Here is a 20,559-nt window from a genome sequence, read left to right as displayed (position 1 = left end):
ATTAAAGCCAGATACATAGCCATTGTAGTGGAGTGAATAGGGATATGTCCCCTAAAAGATATGTCCATATCCCCGAACCATGAATGTGACTTTATTTGGAAAAAGGGTCTTTGCAGATGTAATTAAGTATCTCAAGATTATTTCATCCCGGTTATTTAGGTAGATCCTAAATCCAATGACAAGTGTTTTTATGGGAGAAAAGCTGAAAAAGATTTAAGTGAGAGAAGAGGAGAAGACTATGTGTAGACAGAGGAGAAAATTGGTGTTTTCCAGCCACAAGCCAACGAATGCCTGGAGCCACTAGAAGCTGAAAGAAGCAAGGAAGAATTCCCTCCTAGAGCCTTCAGTGGAAGTGTGGCCCTGTTGACACCTGGAGTTCGGATTTCTGCCCTTTGGAACTGTGAGAAGATAAATTTCAGTTGTTGTAAGCCACCCAGTTTGTGGTCATTTGTTACAGCAGCCTCAGGAGACTAACAGAGCCATCAACCTGAATACTCCCCTTTCTGTTATTCTTCTTATCCAATCCATCACCTCCCCAAGAATTCTGCTTCAAGAATGTCACTTGAATAATGTGACTTTTCTCAAATTTCTCTTCCAACAATTTATCACTTTAGTCCAAGCTGCCATTATCTCTTGCCTTGCCAACTGCAATAGCCAACTCTTTATCTCCCTATTTCTACTCTTGGATCCTCCAATTTATTCTCCATATATGAATAATAACCAATTTTAAAATTGTAAAAATGTAAAATACATTCTTTTAAAAATGTAAAATGAATTTTCTCAGTTCTCTGCTTAAAATTTTCAATCATTTCCTATTACAACTGGATTATATTCAGAAGTTTTAGCATGAACACTGGGCTCATCCCCTGCCTATTTCTTCAACCTCTTCTACTTCCCACCCCTTTCTCTCTGCAGCTCAGTCACTTCCTTCTGTTCCTTAAACCCACCTATTTTTGTCTGCCTCATAGCCTTCACCCATGCCATTTCAACTGCTTTCAATATTTTTTCCCTGTTCTTTGCCTGGTGGCAGTCATACTCATTGTTCAGTATAAATGTCATTTGCTAAGAGAGGCATTTCCCAATCCACAGATATGTCCTGATGATGCCTGTTATGCTTTCACATAGAAACTATACATTTCTTTTACAGAACTTACAATTTCCAATTATACTGATATACTAGAGACTATCCATTTAATGCCCACCTCCTCCACTGAACTCCCCATGAAGCTAAGACTCATATCAGCTTTGTCAGCCACCATATCTAGAACATTAGTCCTAACTTTTCCCCTAACTTCTAGTCCAGCATCCCCAGCATCCAATAGACAATTCTATTTGTAGATTTTACCTTTTTCATAAATTCTGCAAATCTAAACCCAAACTCACCAACACACAGACATGAACAATTTGGCCTCTTTTCTGGGCTCCAGTTTTGCCTGTAGTGTCACGATTCCAGAGTGACCCGGAAGAGAATTCCCATGTAATCTTTGGCCTTTGTTCTCCTTTGCTCCTCTGTATGAAAGCAGTCACCAAGTTCTTACAGCTATCCTTTGTCTTATCTCTATTTTTTCTCTTTTGACTGCCTTCCTTCTAGATCTGGTCCACTCAACCTTGGCACTATGCACACTTGGGGATGGATAATTCTTTGTCATGAGGGGCTATTTTGTGTTTTGTAGAACAGTTAGCATCATCCTTGCCTTTTACCTTCCAGATACCAGTAACATCCCCTGAGTTGTGAAAAAAAATGTCTACAAATGTTGCTAAATGTCTCTTGGGAGGCTAAATCACCTCCATTTGGGAGCCATTGTTCTGGAACATAAGCTTATTTCCTCTGGTCCAAGAAAAATACAAGATTTATTGATTCACTTCCTCTGAGCATTTTCTTCTTTATTTCAGTTACTCAACATATATTTTACTAGACATGTACCATGTGTCATAGAATATCATGAGAAGCATGACTGACAGTCCCTTCATCATACAGCATATATACTAGTGGAAGGGTTCACACAGGTGCCATAATACTCTTCCTAAAGCTTAATGTATTCACTATATCACATAACTGCTCAAAAATTTTCAGTAGTATTATATCACCATGAAACTTATTTTGCAATCCTCAGTTTGCCTTCCACAGACTGGCGTCAGTATCAAATTTCCAGACTAATGTCCCAAACTTTTCTCTAGCATGTGCTCCACCAACCAATGTGTTGATTCATTGTACCTGTAAACTTATTCATGCCCTTACCAACTCCATTCCAACTACCCTGCCCATCTTTCTTTACTCAAACCAGAACCTATCTCCAAAACTCTCTACCTGTAGGGATTTGTACCTTTTGTTCATCTATTAGAATTTGCTGATCATGACATTGATTTGGCACATATCTTGCCTTGCCTTACACTATATGCTAGAAGTTCTTATACATATATCATCCCATTACACTATAAATGCAGCTAGGCCCTAAATATCTCTGTATACCCTATAACACATATTGCTTTACAGGTAGGAGAAGTTCAGTGAAGATTGCTATATTATTTGTTTAAACATCACCCAACTATGTCAGCAGATACTCCATGTCAATGTCTCATATTTTAAGAGATTTAGCAGCATTTGTAGTTTTAGTTCCATAATACTGGACTAGGGAGAGGGAATGTGGGGGGAAAAGAAAACATTTCACTTGGAGCTAGGAAATATTTTGAGTCTGACATCACAATTAATATGAGGGAAAATGAAATTTTCCTGAAGTGTGAATTTGAAGTTCCACAGGCTCTTGCCAGGCAAGAGCAGGTCCTGGTCCACCTGTGATAGTTGCATTAGAGCCAAGCCCTGCATTAAAAGAGATAAGAGTAACACAGGAGCTAAATATGTAATTTAGAAAAAGCAGAGGCTTTTTAAAGGAAAAGTATGAGGTGCCCAAGGAGTCACTTTCATTGTCAGAGTGAAATTTGGCTCTCTGATAAATTGAAGTCTCACCTGACCCCATGTAATGCAAGATCACAAGGTATTTCAAAGGCTGTGCCCTCCACAGTAAGACATTAATCAAAATCTCCAAAGGGACATTCAGAAAGTCACCTTTTTTGTAAATTAAATTTTATGATTAAATACTTGTGAACATCAGACTTCTTAAAACTTATACTCATTTCCCATATTTTTATGGAGGACAATTTTTTTCAGTATACTGATGGAGAGAAATGGTAGTTCTTGAAATAAGGAGACTATTAGATTAATTTATGTTAAAGTAAAATATGCAGAGACTGAAACAGAATGATTTAGTCATGGTTCCCCTTGCTTCCCTAGCCCACTTCCTTTTCATGCATTTTCAGTGAGATTAGTTACCAAGTAAAAGATTGTGAAAAGAAAATCTATCTTTACCATTCATTTTGACTCTTCCACAAATCAAAGGAGATTGCTATGGATTGGAGGCAAAGCTTTTTATAAAATATTTGTACAAAAGTATTGGGTACTTGTGTAATTTTTTATATGCATAGATCATGTAGTGGTCAAGTCAGGGTTTTTAGGGTATCCATCACCCAAATAATGTACATGATACCCATTAACTAATTTCTCATCATCCACCCTCCTCCCACCCCGTCACCCTTCCAAGTCTCCATTGTCTATAATTCCACTCTCTACATCCATGTGACACATTTCTTAGCATCCACCTATGAGTGAGAGGATGCAATATCTAACGTTCTGTGCTGGGCTTGCTTCACTTAAGACAGTGACTTCCAGTTTCATCCATGTTGCTGCAAAATATATGATTTCGTTCTTTTCATGGGTGAATATAATGGCATATTATATTCACCCATGAAAAGAACGAAATCATATATTTTATATGAATAAAATGGAATATTTTATATATATAATAACATTCCATTATATATTTAACAATATTCCATTATATATAGTATATATAATATTTCATTATTATATAATGGAATATTATTATGTATTATTATGTACATATTATATAATGTGATACACCACATTTTTAATGGGTTCAGGAAACTTGGTGAAAAACATCATTTATCTCTGTTTGGCCCATGCTATCTATCTCTTTAGTATACTATTGTTTTGTAACTTGGCAAGAGTGTCAGGACAAAAGCCTATAGCTACCCACTCACAAGGAGGCTTCTTAGATGCTCAGTGGTGGGAATAAGATAGGATGAAGGTGTGAGCCAATTGCCTGAATGAAAAGGGTATACTGTGTTACTATCAGTCATTGTTGCAGAGTTTAAAGAAAGGTTTAAAGCACCACAAAGCCCTTTGAGTTTTGAGCTATTGCTGGTAGTACTGGAATGAACAATTTTGTTCTATTAAGTGCTTACGCTTCACCCCAAGCACGGTAGTCTGTCTATTCCCAGTTTCATCCGGCTATTATGTGCTCAGAAATACTAACATCATATTTACAGTTGATTTGTAAGCTTCTGAAATTCTCTTTCACTGCCTGCCCTGATTGCCAAATCACCTCTGCCCTTGATCATGGTCTGCTTCTACTAACACAACATCTGCCTACCTGGGGTGGTCTGCTCCAGGTCTGAGTCATTCGGCAAATATTTATTAAACAAGTGCAAGAACCCAGACCCTGTGCTGGTTGCTAAGGATGCAGAGTTAAATAACAAGAGTCCTTCCCTTTTAGTTACCCATAGTCTAGTGATATTAAACAAAGATCTACTTTCTCTTGACAAATTCCTTAATAATGAGAAGGTTAAAAATAAAAGTTTTAGTAATTAAATGAAGCAAAGAAAAAGCAGAAGACATAAAAAGATGAGACAGCATAAGATGAGAAGAGCCTTTGCTATTCTGGCTGTTCTCACAGGTTATTTCCTAACTGAAAGGCTCCTCTCCTTTCAGAAGTTTGGCTTCTCCACCTACTGCTTCAATGCTATTGTTCTAAAAATACAAATTATTTCTTCTCCGTTCATGCTCTTTTCTTAGCAAAAACATCCCAATTACAAGCCCTCAAAGGAGGCAGCTCCATTATTATAGGGGCCATGACAACAACCAATTGCACCAGAAGTGGAAAAGTGATGCAATTCAGGTTCACCGGAATGCAGGTTCTTGGGAATTTGACATTGACACCTATGTCAGGTAACAGTGATGAGCTCACAATGAGGTCATGTAGAGTCCAAGCTGAAATCAAAGCCATAGTGGGCCCAAACCACATGAAAACTAAAATAGTGAGGGAAGCAGAGGGACTGAGATGGAGAATCTTAATCTTCAAAGCAAGGAAAAATAAGAGGAAGGGGTATAGGGAGAAGAGAGAGAAAGGGAGAGAGAGAGAGAGAGAGACAGAGAGAAGAGAGAGACAGAGAGATGTTCATATGAAATGCAAAGCAATGGAAAGGCATTAGAGTAGGAATCATGGTTTCAGTTGTCAGGTTTTCCTTGACCTTCACAGATCATTTGTTCCTTTGTGCTCTAAGTCCTCTTGAAGGGCACTTGGAAGAAAATAAAATTTCGGCCATGGAATGGAAATCTAGCTATAGGTTTCTACTTATATTTCTGAGCCCAAAATGAATCCACATTTCATGGAATTAACTTGGAGAATTTCCACATTGTATATGAGATCTGATCCTCCTAGAAATATTAAAAATTATTCTGGATGGATCAGAGTACTTACTAATGTGTAAACTGGTCAAGTTGCTCAACATCTCTAAGCCACCATTTCTTCATCTATAGAATGGGCATAAAAATATATTGTAAGGTTTCTGTAAGGATTAAGTGAAATAACATATGTAAAGTGCTTATCAGTGCCTGGCACTTGGTAAAGCACACTATAAATGCCAATCATTATTGGTAGTGACATTTCTAATAATGGTGTTATCAATATTATTTTTATAATCAAGTTCACTTTCACTGCCATTTCTTTACATCTTTCCTGTTTCCTGATACTTCCTGACCCCCAGCCTCCTATGGCTGATGACAGACATCTGTATCAGCTCTTTCACAGTGTCTATGCTCTGAAATTACCTGTTTTTCAATCATTTTACCTTTTCTTATTCCTCTAACCAACAACCCTATGCCCCATCCACAATGCCATTGTCTGCGACTTCAACTATAACCTAAAATAGAAGCAATCCAACTAAAGGGCATAATTAATGTTAAAGCTCAAATATCTGAACTACTCAGGAGTATTGGCCTCTTTCAAATAATACTTGTTAAACCTTAAGCTGGAAAAATTTCAGAAAGTATAAATAATACATTTTTTTCTGCAAGACTTCTTAAAAACAGGAAAAGGCCAGAAAAGACTAAATCTGAATTGTTTTTAAAAATGAATTAAAATACATGTACTAGGCCATTTTACAGTAATTGATTTCTAATATTTATGAGCAATGCAATGTTCTGGGCTAGAAAATTTAACAGTTCTTGAAACTTAACTATTTCAGCTCTAAAACTTAAAAAAATAAAGTGGAGAGGAGCACTCCATTGTATTTTCTTGCAATCCTTTCTAAATTGCCACATGGGTAGGGAGGAGGTATTTTGAAAGAGTGGAAAGATATAAAATATGTAGCCCCATTAGAAACAGAATTACATTCTGATTCTGACATTTATTTGCCTAGTGGCCGTAAGCAAAGTCTTTTACTGTCAGCTCCTCATGTTTTGAAATAGTGACAATATTATCTATTCAATGTAATATTTTTATTAGCATTTTGTATTTTATTATGGATATACAGACTGGCAAATACAACAGAAGTTAACTGTCATTTATTCAAGCAGTCAACTATGATAATATTGAAAGTAAACATATCTGGTAATTTGTTAGAATCTCTTTGATTAGACCAGATACAATGTAACTACATTCTACCTTCTTGAGTTCCAAGATGCTTTGTGATATTTGTGTGTAATATAGTACCAGAAATGTATCCTATATTTAATAAATGCCTACTGATTTATGGATGTCGACCCAATGATTTATTTATTTATTAGTAGCATTTATAATCTAGCACCTTTGTCAATGGGTAAGAACTTTTTTACTATAAAATTTTTAGTGGCAATGAAAGTCAATTTTTTTAGTATTATATGATAAAATGGAAATGCAAAATTCTAAAGCTTTATAATCCATATTGAATTCAGCTTCATTTTCTTGCTCTGTGGGTTACAAAAATCCAAACTTCCAAGTTGTAAAGGGATGATTTCCATATTCCTATTATAATCTTTTATGTAATTAATACATGAACATATTCTCATTGTAAAGTTTAATCAGTTGAGAAGTTTATCTTCAGCATCGCTTCAGCACACTCTCCCTAGCCCCATTTGCCTCCCAAAAGTATAGCATGAAGAGTTTTGTTTTATATCCCTCCAAAACCTTTCCTAGGCATTTGTTCAAAACCATACACAAACATATTTTCACAAATGTGATCAGACTTTATACATTTTTGCAACTTCATTTAAACATTTTTATAGGGTCTTATGCATCTCACATGTCAGTATATAAATTTTACTTACAGTATTTCATGGTATGGGTGTAGCATAATTTAGTTAGCTTTCTGTTGGTGAGCATTTGGATGATTGCCTTTTTTTTTGCTCTTAAAACAATGCTCCCTGAAAATTCTTGTTCATGGTTTTTTATGTAGATGTACAATGTTTTTTTTAAAGATAGACCTTAATAAGTGGAACTGCTGGCCCGAAGGATAATAAGCATTTTTAGCTTGCATAAATTTGGCCAGCTTGGGAGTGCCATTCTGTTTTCTCCCCCACTCTGGTTCTCCAGTATATCTGAAATAATTTTTGACCTCTCCCTGAAATCTTTGCCTTGTTGATCACATTCCTAGTATAATATGGGCTTAGCAAAGTTCTGTCATGTTGCAAGGGCTCTGGGGAGAGCATATAGAGTCATCACATTGAGGAACTCTGTCATCTCCATCCTTTTTTGGATACATAAATAGGCTTAAAGACCTGGAGAAAATCAGGTCCACTGCTCAGCATAATGAAGAATTTTATACTCTGTCCTTTTCTTCTCTTGGAACTTGCTATGGGTTTCAAATATAAGGAAGGTACTTTCTTTTTTCTGATTGATTTTTTTGAGAAAAAATAATTTTACTTTATATCTGGCTGTAGATATGCATAATATAGATGTAGATATAGAAAAACTTGTCTTCTTTAAACAGTGAATATGTATTTCTTTCAAATGCCATGAATCACTTTTGTCTAAAATCATTTTTTAAGACAACAAAAAATTTAAAAAATTCCAAACCATAGAAATTACTCAGACTACATCTTCTTCTCTCAAAGCTGAATTTAGTTAGGTCAATGCTAAAGAAAAAGAAAGAAGTAGACACTATTTATGTCTATATGTTTGTTGAAGTTAAAACATAATAAGCCTTTATGTACTATGTAATGTAGCCTTAAAATAATTTTTAAAAATATTCGTTAAAATAGAAAAGAAGCTCTGAAGAAAAACAATAGGGAGGCTTTAACATAAATATCTAAGTCTTTGGTAAATTACGAAGGTGAAAGGTAAATGGAGTGTAACTGTTCTTGAATAATTAGGGCTCATTAGGGTACACACTATAAAGCAACTTTATTCTTTTCTCTTACTCCCTTCAAACTCAGTTAGATCTTTCCTCGGTGTTGAATGATATCTCAGGCAGGTCACTGAGCCACAAGAGCAATCACAATTCAATAATTAAAGCATCCAGTCCAATGCAATAATCAGAACTCCAAATTTCATTTAAATGAAAACTTTCTCTCCTTCCCCAGAAACCAGGCAGGAGGTGGGGTCACCCAATACAGCTTCTCTCTTGTGGGGTCTTTTTGCCTCTCCAGGTAGTTCCCTTGAGTGGGGACTCTTAAAATTTCCCAAGTATGTCCCCTTTCTGGGAACAACTTGACTCTTGAGAAACTCAGGCATCCTTGCCCTATTCCTTGGAAGAGCAGTTTGTGCCCAAGCACTCTGATCTCCCTTTACTTCTAAAAAGAGACAACTCCAGTCTTTAGAAATCTTGAAGGAAGTGTCAGGCACCAGTTTCTCCCGGGGACATGCTGATGTCTTGCTATGATTCTCTCACAGCCCTTCTCACCTGGCTGAGGTGATGGAGAAACCCTTCCTCATAGTTGGCAGTAGATAAAGGGAGGTGAGGACACACAGTGATTTAACAGTTTCCTCAGCTTCTGTGTCCATGAAACTTGTAGTCATTTGGCTTGAGGTGAGGGGATACAAATGCATCTTCTCTTTCAACTCTTCCACACATCATCTTTTGCCATTGAAAGTACATGACTACTAGGGAATTGCCTATCTTTTGAGGGGCATGAGGCTGATACAGTTTTGGAGAAGCCTTAAAAAAAAATCCAAAGTATTAGGGTACATGTGCACATTGTGCAGGTGAGTTACATATGTATACATGTGCCATGCTGGTGCGCTGCACCCACTAACTTAAAGTATAATAAAAAAAAAAAAAAGAAAAAAAAAAAAAAGAAGCTATAGGAGGATGTGCTGTATCCAAATAAGAAAGTAAGCCAAGAAAGGGAATACAGGAAATAGGTGTTTCAGCTTTGGCAAGAGACAAAAAGAATCTCCAGGAGGATCCTGAAGGGAGAGCTCATGTGTACAGCTATGGACCAAACAGAGAGCGACCAATCCACATTGGAGTAGAGGGATTCAAAAGATGACTATGTTCATTTGTGTATTTACTGATTATATTCTGAGTTCCTACTAGGTGCCAGATGCTCTTCTAGGCACTTAGCATGCATATGCGAACAAAGAGGACAAAGACAAAAATTAAAAAAAAAAATCCAAAGTAACAAATAAAAATTAAGAATGAATGTGAATTCTTATTTAGAAGATAAAAAGAGGCTGGGCGTGGTGGTTCACACCTGTAATCCCAGCACTTTCGGAGGCTGAGGTGGGTGGATCATGAGGTCAGGAGTTCAAGACCATCCTGGCCAAGATGGTGGAACCCCATCTCTACTAAAAATACAAAAAAATTAGCCGGGTGTGGTGGTGGGCACCTGTAATCCCAACCACTTCGGAGGCTGAGGCAGATAATTGCTGAAATCGAGAGGTGGAGGTTGTGGTGAGCCGAGATTAAGCCACTGCACTCCAGCCTGGGTGACAGAGCGAGACTCATCTCAAAAAAATAAAAGATAAAAAGAAATCAGAACTAGTTACAAATTTTGAAAATCTCACAAATACTATAAATCTCACAAAATAAAAAATATATATTTTTATTAACTGCCTGACATACCTCTAAAGCCATATAACTTTTGGCTATCTATTCATTGATCTCCTCTTCATATTCCAGTGATTTAGAAATATGATTTTCTTCAACTTTTGTTTTAGGTTCAGAGGTACATGTGCAAGAAATGTAATTTTTCAATACACATAATAGGAAGCTATTTCAATTTTTGCTCTGGCATGGTTTATTACATTTTTTATTAGTTTAGAAGTTGTTTCTACCTTTATACATCTCTATTGGAACTGCCATATAAATTTTTGGGATTCTTACAAATTATTATAACATGCAAAAATTACTATTAAGTTTTTTTCATATTTGAGTTATAAAATCTCAGGATGTTTGAAGTTTTCTGGTTCAGTAATATTAAATACTCTTTTAATTGACATTATTTATTGTCTAGAAAGGGCCCTGTGCAAGAGAAGAGGCCCTGAAGATTAATCTTCATTAATTTGCAGCAAATCCAATCCAGAGTGACCTGCTAATGTTGGAGGAACTGGCTTTATATTCTCCTCATATTTATCATCTAGGCCATCCAGCCCCTCGAATTGCCATTTAAGGATGATGCTTGGCACCTAAGCCATTGCTCTTAGCCTTAAGAAAGGTATTTAGGACTCAACTGAAATTGAGACTTTAAGTGATATTATGTAATAATATATGGGATATGAATAAGATGATTATGTTAGTTTAAAAAACTAAATCAGACTTTGTGCCCTATGGACAGAGAACAAATATTGCATCTGTCAAACTTATAAGACACTGTAAGGGCTGCAATCTCTGACAACAATGCAGAAAACATACAAAGTCATTATAAAGAAATATTAGAAAAGATGAATCACTCAAACACTGAAAATGATTATTCTCAGTAACAGTAGGGACAAAGAGGAAATAAAAATTAGCAATTACCCAGAAAAGAATATTAATAAAATCACTACCTATAAAGGTCTATGGAATGGTGTTTAAGTTGTAACTAAAGATATACTGAATACATTAAAATTTTATTATTAAACAAAAACAATAAAAACAATATAAGCATTATCCTAAAATATAAAAAGGAGAATAATATATATAAGAAATACAGAAGCTGAGAGTACATTTGTATTCAACAACTGGAAATCAGTTAAAAGTAGGAATCATGAATAAATACTGAGTCAGTAGGCATTGCCTCTCTTGAGGATTTGCTTTGTTTTCCAACTAGGAATCAGATTTGAGACTTAGGCACTTTAGGGAATAGTGTAATGAAGCCTCCATTAGCCTATTTATATGTGAATACTGTTTCAGACAAGACTGAGCTGAAAGTTAGAAGAAACTAGCAGGAGATATGTCACTATTTTGAATTATTTTATTAGACATTTCCCGTTCATGACTTGGTGAACCTAGTGCATATTTCTGTATCTATAGCTAGTACAATAGATTTATAACTTCACTATACTTGGCTTACTTTATACTTAAGTGTATATGAAACGGTGGAATTTTTAAATAGAAAGGGAAATTTATGAGCCATGAGAAACATGACAAAATTTATCATGGAAATGTTTGCAATACTTCTGGTAGAAACTTCAACTAATAATAAGTTATGTGAATATTGATTGATTTCCTGTGGTTATATCTTTTTTCTTGTGGTTTTATTTAAAATAGAGACAAGATACAGGTAGAAATACTGGCTGTCCTTCGTTTTTGTTTTACATTTTTGCTTTGCATAGTATTTTTTTTTAGAATAGGGTACATTAGAAAAATATTGTAGGTATATAGTCGGTGCATATATTTACGGGGTACATGAGACATTTTGATACAGGCATACATTGTGTAATAATCACATCAGGGTAAATGCAGTAATCATCACTTCAAACATTTATCATTCTTTGTATTATAAACAATTCAATTATACTCTTTGGTTATTTTGAAATGTACAGCAAATTATTGTTGATGGTAGTCACCCCATTGTACCATCAGACACTAGCTCTTATTCATTTTATCTACTATATTTTTATGGTCATTAACCATCCCCACTTCCCTCCAGCCCTATCACTACCCTTCCCAGACTCAAGTAACCGTCATTCTACTCTCCATCTCCATGAGTTCAATGGTTTTAATTTTTAGCTACCACAAATAAGGGAGAACATGTGAAGGCTGTCTTTCCGTGCCTGGCTTATTTCACTTAACACAATGTCTTCCAGATCCATCCATGTTGTTGCAAATGACAGGAGCTCATTCTTTTTGATGGCTGAATAGTACTGCACTGTGTATAAGTACAATCTTTTCTTTATCCATTCATCTGTTGATGGACACTTAGGTTGCTTCCAAATCTTGGCCATTGTGAATAGTGCTGCAATTAACATGAGGGTGTAGATATCTCTTCGATATACTAACTTGCTTTCTTTTGGGTATATACCTAGAAATGGGATTACTTGTCTATTAGTCCGTTTTCACACTGCTAATATAGACATACTCGAGACTGGGCAATTTGCAAAAGAAAAAGAGGTTTAATGAACTCACGGTTTCACGTGGCTGGGGAGGCCTCACAATCATGGCAGAAGGCAAAAAGCAGTCTCACATGGCAGCAGACAAGAGAAGTGAACGAGAGCCAAGAAAAAGGGGTTTCTCCTTATAAAACCATCAGATCTTGTGAGACTTATTTACTGCCACAAGAACAGTGTAGGGGAAACCACCCCCATGATTCAATTATCTCCCACTGGTCCCTTCCACAACGCAAGGGAATTATGGGAGCTACAATTCAAGATGAGATTTGGGTGGGAACACAGCCAAACCATATCAGCTGGATCATATGGCAGTTCTATTTTTAGTTTCTGAGGCACCTCTAAATTGTTCTCCATAGTGCTTTTACTAATTTACATTCCCACCAATAGGGTGCAAGCATTCCCCTTTCTGCATATCCTCACCAGCATCCATTATTGCCTGTCTTTGAATGAAAACCATTATAATTGAGGTGAGATGATATCTCACAGTAGTTTTGATTTTCATCTCTCTGATAATCAGTGGTGTTGAGCACATTTTCATATACCTGTTTGCCATTTGTATGTCTTCTTTTGAGAAATGTCTACCGAGATATTTTGACTACTTTTTAACCAAATTATTCTATTTTTCCCATAGAGTTGTTTGAGCTCCTTATCTATTCTGCTTATTAATCCCTTGTCAGAGGGATAGTTTGCAAATATTTTCTCCCATTCTGTGGATTCTCTCTTCACTTTGTTGATTGTTTCCTTTGCTGTGCAGAAGCTTTTTAACTAGATGTGATACCATTTGTCCATTTTTGCTTTGATTGCCTGTGCTTGTGGAATATTACTTAAGAAATCATTACCCAGACCAATGTTCTGGAGAGTTTTCTCAATGTTTTCTTCTAGTAATTTCACATTTTGAAGTCTTAGATTTAGGGTTCAGTATCATTCTTCTGCATATGGATATCCAGGTTTCCCAGCACATACATTGAACAGACTGTCTTTTCTCCAATTCATGTTCTTGGCACCTTTGTTGAAAATGAGTTCACTGAACATACATGCATTTATCTGTAAGTTCTCTATTCTTTTCCATTGATCTATGTGTCTGTTTTTATGCCAGTATCATGCTGTTTTGGTTACTGTAGCTCTGTAGTATAATTGGAGGTAATATGATTCCTCCAATTTTGTTCTTTTTGCTTAGGATAGCTATGGCTATTCTGGGTCTTTTGTGGTTTTATATAAATTTTGGGATTGTTTATTCTATCTCTGTGAAGAATGTCTTTGGTATTTTGATAGAGATTGCACTGAATCTGTAGATTGCTTTGGGTAGTGTGGACATTTTGGCAATACTGATTCTTCCAATCCATGAACATGAAACATCTTCACATTTTTTGTGTCCTCTTCAATTTCTTCCATCAATGTTTTATAGTTTTCAATATAGAAATCTTTCAGTTCTTTGGTTAATTCCTAGGTATTTAATTTTATTTGTGGTTACTGTAAGTGGGATTGCTTTCTTGATTTCTTTTTCAGATTGGTCAGTGTTAGCGTCTAGAAATGTTACTGATTTTTGTATGTTGTTTTTGTATCTTGCAACTTTAATGAATTTGTTTATCAGTTCCAATAGTTTTCTTGTGGAGTCTTTCATTTTTTTTTCCAAATATAAGATCATATCATCTGCAAATAAGGATAATTTGACTTCTTCCTTTTCAATGTAAACACTCTTTATTTCTTTGTCTTCTCTAATTGTTCTAGCTAGGACTTGGTGAAAGTGGGCATCTTTGTGTTGCAGATCTTAGAGGAAAGGCTTTCAGTATTTCCCCATTCAGTATAAGACTAGCTGCGGATATTTGCATATGGCTTTTGTTGGGTTGACATATGTTCCTTCTATAACCACTTTTTTGAGAGTTTTTCTAAATCATGAAGGGATGTTGAATTTTATCAAATGCTTTTTGTGCATCAGTTAAAATGATCATATGATTTTTTGTCCTTCATTCTGTTGAGATGATGTATCACATTGATGGATTTGTGTATGATGAACCATACTTGCATCCCAGGGATAAATCCCACTTGGTCATAAAAAATGATTTTTTAAATGTGTTATTGAATTTGGTATGCTAGTATTTTACTGAGGATTTTCACATCAGTGTTCATCAAGGATATTGGCATGTAGTTTTTTTGTTGTTGTTTGTTTGTTTTGGTATGTCTTTACCTAGTTTTGGTATGAGTGCAATTGATATAGTTTGGCTGTGTCCCCACCCAAATCTCATCTTGAATTGTAGCTCCCATTATCCCAACTTGTTGTGGGAAGGACTGAGTGGGAGGTAATTGAATCATGGGGGCAGGTTTTTACTGTGCTATTCTCATCATAGTGAATAAGTCTCATGAGACCTGATGGTTTTATAAAGGGCGGTTTCCCTGCACACACTCTCTTGCCTGCTGCCATGTAAGACATGCCTTTGCTCCTCCTTTGCCTTCTGCCATGATTGTGAGGCCTCCCCAGTCCTGTGGAACTGTGAGTTCATTAAACCTCTTTTTCTTTATAAATTACCCAATCTTCAGTATTTCTTATAGCAGTATGAACATAGACTAATACTGGCCTTGTAGAAAGAGTTTGGAAGTATCTCCTCCTCCTCTATTTATTGGAATAGTTTCAATAGGGTTGGTATTATTTCTTCTTTAAATGTTTGGTAAAATTCAGCAGTAAAGCCATCAGGTCCCAGGCTTTTCTTTGCTGGGAGACATATTATTATGGCTTCAATCTTGTTACTTGTATTAGTCAATTCAGGTTTTGAATTTCTTCATAGATCAATCTTGGTAAGATATATGTGTCTAGGAATTTATCATTTTCTTCTAGGTTTTCAATTTATTGGCATATAATTGCTCATAGTAGCCTCTAATGATCCTTTGAATTTCTGTGACATCAGTTGTAACGTCTTCTTTTTTCATCTCATTTTATTTATTTGGGTCTTCTCTCTAATTTTCTTAGTTAGTCTGGCTAAAGATTTGTCAATTTTATCTTTTCTAACAACCAACTCTTTATTTCATTGGTGTTTTGTACTTTTTTTCATTTATCTCTGCTCTGATCTTTATTATTTCTTTTCTTCTACTAATCTTGGGTTTGATTTGGTCTTGCTTTTCTAGTTCTTTAAGATGCATTGTTAGGCTGTTTATTTGAAGTTTTTTCTACTTTTTTGATGTAGACATGTATAGCTATAAAGTTTCCTCTTAGCACAACTTTTGCTGTATCCCAAGGTTTTGGTATATTGTGGTTCCATTGCCATTTGTTTCAAGAAATTTTAAATTTCATTTTTAATTTATTAATTAATGCACTGGTCATTCAGGAGCATATTGTTTAATTTCCACATATCTGTATCATTTCCAAAATTCCTCTTGTTATTGATTTCTAGTTTTATTCCATTGTGCTCAGAGAAGACGCTTGATATTATTGTAATTTTTTAATGTTTTAAGACTTGTTTTGTGACCTAACATGTGGTCTATCCCTGATAATGATCTATGTGCTGAGGAGAATGTGTATTCTGCAGCCATTGGATGAAGTTATGTAGATATCTACTAGGTCCATTTGTTCTATAGTGCAAATTAAGTCCATAGTTGCTCTGTTAATTTTATATCTGGATGATCTGTCAATGCTGAAAGTGGGGTGTTAAATCACCAGCTATTATTATATTGCATTTTCTCTCTCTCTCTTTATCTCTAATAGTATTTGTTTTTTATATCTGGATGCATATATTTTTAGGTGCATATATATTTACAAGTGCTGTATCATATATAATTGCTCTATCTTCTTGATGAATTGACCCCTTTATCATTATATAATGACCTTCTTTTACTCTTTTTATGGTTTTTGTCAGTGATATTGTTTGGCTGTGTCCTCACCCAAATCTCATCTTGAATTGTAGCTTCCATCATTCCCTTGTGTCATGGGAGGGTCCTGGTGGGAGGCAATTGAATCATAGGGGTGGGTCTTTCTTGTGCTATTCTTGTGATAGTGAATAAGTTTCATGAGATCTGATGGTTTTACAAAGGGGAGTTCTCCTGAACATGCCCTCTTGCCTGCCGCCATGTAAGGCATGACTTTGTTCCTCACTCACCTTCAGCCATAATTGTGAGGCCAGCCATTTGGAACTTTGAGTCAATTAAACCTCTTTTCTTTATAAATTACCCAGTTTCAGGTATGTCTTTATTAGCAGCATGAGAACAGACTAATACAGTCAGGAAAACCTATTTTGTCTGATACAAATATAGCAAATCTTGTTCTTTTTTTGTTTCTATTGGCATGGAATATCTTTTCCATCCCTTCATTTTCAGTCTATAGTTGTCTTTATAGGTGAAGTGTGTTTCTTATAGTATCATTGAGTCTTTTTAAAAACTCTATTCAACCATTCTATATCTTTTGATTGGAGAGTTTAGTCCATTCACATTCAATGTGATTATTGGTAAGGACTTACTCCTTTGATTTTGTTGTTTTCTGGTTGTTTCATAGTCTTCTCTTCCTTCTTTTATTCCTTCCTGTCTTCCTTTTAGTGATGGAGATTTTCTCTGGTGGTACATTTTAATTTCTTGCTTTTTATTTTTTGTGTATCTTTTGCGTGGTTTTTATTTGAGATTACCATGAGGCTTGCAAATACCATCTTGTAACTCATTATTTTAGACTAATGACAACTTAACAATGATTGCATAATCAAACAACAAGCAAAGAGAAAACTAATAAATACTCCATATTTTAACTTCATCTCCCTGCTTTTAAACTTTTTGTTTTTTCTATTTATATCTTATAATACTGTCTATATCTTGAAACATGGTTATAGTTATTTTTTATAGGTTTATCTTTTAATCATTCTACTCGATATGAGTAGTTCACACACCATGATTACAGTATTATAATATTCTGTGTTTTTCTGTGTGCTTACTATTACCAGTGAGTTTGGTGCTTTCAGAGTATTTATTACTCATTTATGTCCTTTTCTTTCAGATTAAAGAATTCCCTTTACTATTTCTCGTAGGATAGGTCTGGTGTTGATGAAATTCCTAAGCTTTTGTTTGTCTGGGTGTCTTTATTTCTCCTCCATGTCTGAAGGATATTTTTACCAGGTATATTATTCAAAGGTTATCGTCTTTATCCTTCAACACTTTAAATATGTCCTGCAACTCTCCTGATTGCCTGTAGGGTTTCCACTGAAAAGTATGCTGCTAGATGTGTTGGAACTCCATTGTTTGTTATTTATTTCTTTTGTCTTGCTGCTTTTAGGATCCTTTCTTTATCCTTGACCTTTGGGAGTTTGACTGTTAAATGTCTTGAGGTAATCTTATTTGGGTTAAACTTGTACTTGAATATTGATATGTTTATATAGGTTTGAGAAGTTCTTTGCTATTATCCCTTTGAATAAACATTTTACCACTATCTTTCTCTCTCCACCTCCTCTTTAAGGCCAATAACTCTTAGGTTTGCCCTTTGAGGCTATTTTCTAGGTGTTGTGCATGCTTCTTTTTTAAAATTCTTGTTTCTTTTGTCTCCTTTGACTGTGTATTTTTAAATAGCTTGTCTTCAGGTTCACTAATTTTTTCTTCTGCTTAATCAACTTTGTTAAGAGACTTCGATGCATTCTTCAGTATGTCACTTGTATTTTTCAACTCCAGAACTTCTGCTTGATTCTTTTAAATTATTTCAATCTGTTTATTAGATTTATCTGATAGGATTCTGAATTCTTTCTCTGTTTTAACTTGAATTTTGTTGCATTTCTTCAAAACAGCTATTTTGAATTCTCTGTCTGAAAGGTCACGTATCTCTGTCTCCCCAGGATTGACCCCTGTGCCTTATTTAGTTCATTTGGTGAGGTCATTTTCCTTGAAGTTTGTCAGTGTCTGGGCATTGAAGAGTTAGGATAAGGTATTTATTGCAGTTTTTGCAGTCTTGGCTTGTTTGTACCTGTCCTTCTTGGAAAGGCTTTTCAGGTATTTGAAGAAACTTCAGTGTTGTAATCTAAGTTTTTGGTTACTGTAGTCGTATCTGCATTAGGAGCCACCCCAAGCCCAGTAATGCTGTGGCTCTTGCAGACTCATAGAGGTATTGCCTTGATAGTCTAGAATAAAATCCAAAATAATTCTCTGGATTACCTGACAGAGACTCTTGTTCTCCTCCCTTACTTTCTCCCAAACAAATGGAGTCTCTCTCTCTCCCTCCCTCCCTCTCTCTCTCTCTCTCTCTCTCTGTGTGTGTGTGTGTGTGTGTGTGTGCTGAGTTTCTTGGAACTAGAGGAGGGGTGACACAGACAACCCTGTACCCACCACCACTAGGACAGTGCTTCAGACCTGAAGCCGGCACAGCATTGGGTTTCACTCAGAGTCAGCTGTGAAACTGCCTGGCTACCACCTATGTTTGCTCAAGGCTCTAGGGCTCTAAAATCAGTAAGTGGCAAAGCCAGACAGACTGTGTCCTTCTTCTCAGGGTGGTGAGTTCCCCCTGGCCCTGTGCAAGTCCAGAGATTCTGTCTAGCAGCCAGGGCCTGGAGTTGGAAACCTTAGAAATATACCTGGTGCTCTATTCTACTGTGACTGAGCTGGCACCCAAGCCACAAGACAAAATTCTTCCCACTCTTCTCCTCTCTTTCCACAAGCAGAGGAGTCTCTCCTCATGGCTACCACTGCCCTAGGTCCACAGTGAGAACTGCCTTGCTACTGCTCATGTTCACTCAAGATCCGAGCACTCTTCAGTCAGTTATGGTAAATGCTGCCAGGCCTGGGACTCTTGCTTCAGGGCAGTCAGCTCCCCTCTGGCCAATGGCAGGTCCAGATATGTCATCTAAGAGCCAAGGCCTGGAATCAGGGACCACAAGGATATGCTTGCTGCTCTACGCCACTGTGGCTGAGCTGGTGTCCAAACTACAAGACAAAATCTTGTTTATTCTGCCCTCTCTTTTCTTCAAGTAGAAGAGTTTCTCCTCATAGTCACAAAAGCTGGCAATGTACTGGGTCGTGGCTCTGAATCTCACCCCAAACCCATGGTAAGTACTGCCTGGCTACCACTGCTGATTGTTCAGGGACCAAGGGTTCCTTAGTCAGCAGGTGATAAATCTTGCCAGAACTAGGTCCTTCCCTTCAAGGTGATGGGTTCTCCTCTGACCCAGGGTATGTATAGAAATGTCATCTGGGAGCTAGAGCCTGGAATGGGAGCCTGGGACTCTGCCCTGTGCTCTATCCTACTGTGGCTAAGCTGGTATCCAAGTTGTAAGACAAAGTACTCTTTACTCTCCCTTCTCCTCTCAAGTGGAAGGAATGGTTCTCTCCTGAAGTTGCAAGCTTCACTGCCTGGAGCTGGGGAAGGGTGGCACAAGAACTCCTTTGGCCACCCCAGCTGATGTCTCACTAAGTTGTGTGCACCCCAAGCCCATTGGTTTCAAGCCCAGCACAGCACCAGGAGTTGCCCAGAAATTGCAGTCCTTGTGGCCTGGACTGCCATTCATTTCAAGTTTATTTAGAACCCCAGAGCACTTTAGCCTGTGTTGGCAAGACTTGCCAAAACTCAAGTTCTGTCACTGGGATGGGCTATTTCCCTCTAGCTAGGGTTGGTTGAAATGCTCCCTCTATGGGTACTGGCTGAGTTCTGGCCTTTGTTGCTTTCTGCTGTGACAGCAGCACTGAATTCCAATGCAAAATTCCACAGTCACTGCACTGGCGCACCCTCAAGCATACAGATTCTCTCCCTGCATCATGAGGGGCTGCTGTCTGGGGATGGGGGAAGAGTGGTGTAGGCAATTCAAGTCTGCCTTTGCTATCCTCTTCAGTGCCTCTTTCCTTAACATGATGTGGAGAAATAGGAACACTTTTACACTGTTGGTGGGACTGTAAACTAGTTCAACCATTGTGGAAGACAGTGTGGCTATTCCTCAAGGATCTAGAACTAGAAATACCATTTGACCCA

The 20,559-nt window shown here is 36.7% G+C and overlaps 1 long non-coding RNA gene across 1 annotated transcript in view; it reads right to left on the bottom strand.

Moving 5' to 3' along the window:
• Positions 1-20,559, bottom strand: part of LOC129523794 (uncharacterized) — a 40,411-nt gene that overhangs the window by 16,508 nt on the left and 3,344 nt on the right. The gene's annotated exons all lie outside the window — the stretch shown is intronic.

The sequence above is a fragment of the Gorilla gorilla genome, chromosome 6, assembly GCF_029281585.2.
Source record: "Gorilla gorilla gorilla isolate KB3781 chromosome 6, NHGRI_mGorGor1-v2.1_pri, whole genome shotgun sequence".
NCBI classification, from domain to species: Eukaryota; Metazoa; Chordata; class Mammalia; order Primates; family Hominidae; genus Gorilla; species Gorilla gorilla.
The sequence above is the reverse complement of the archived record's forward strand: the minus strand, read 5'-3'. Positions and strand labels throughout refer to the sequence as shown.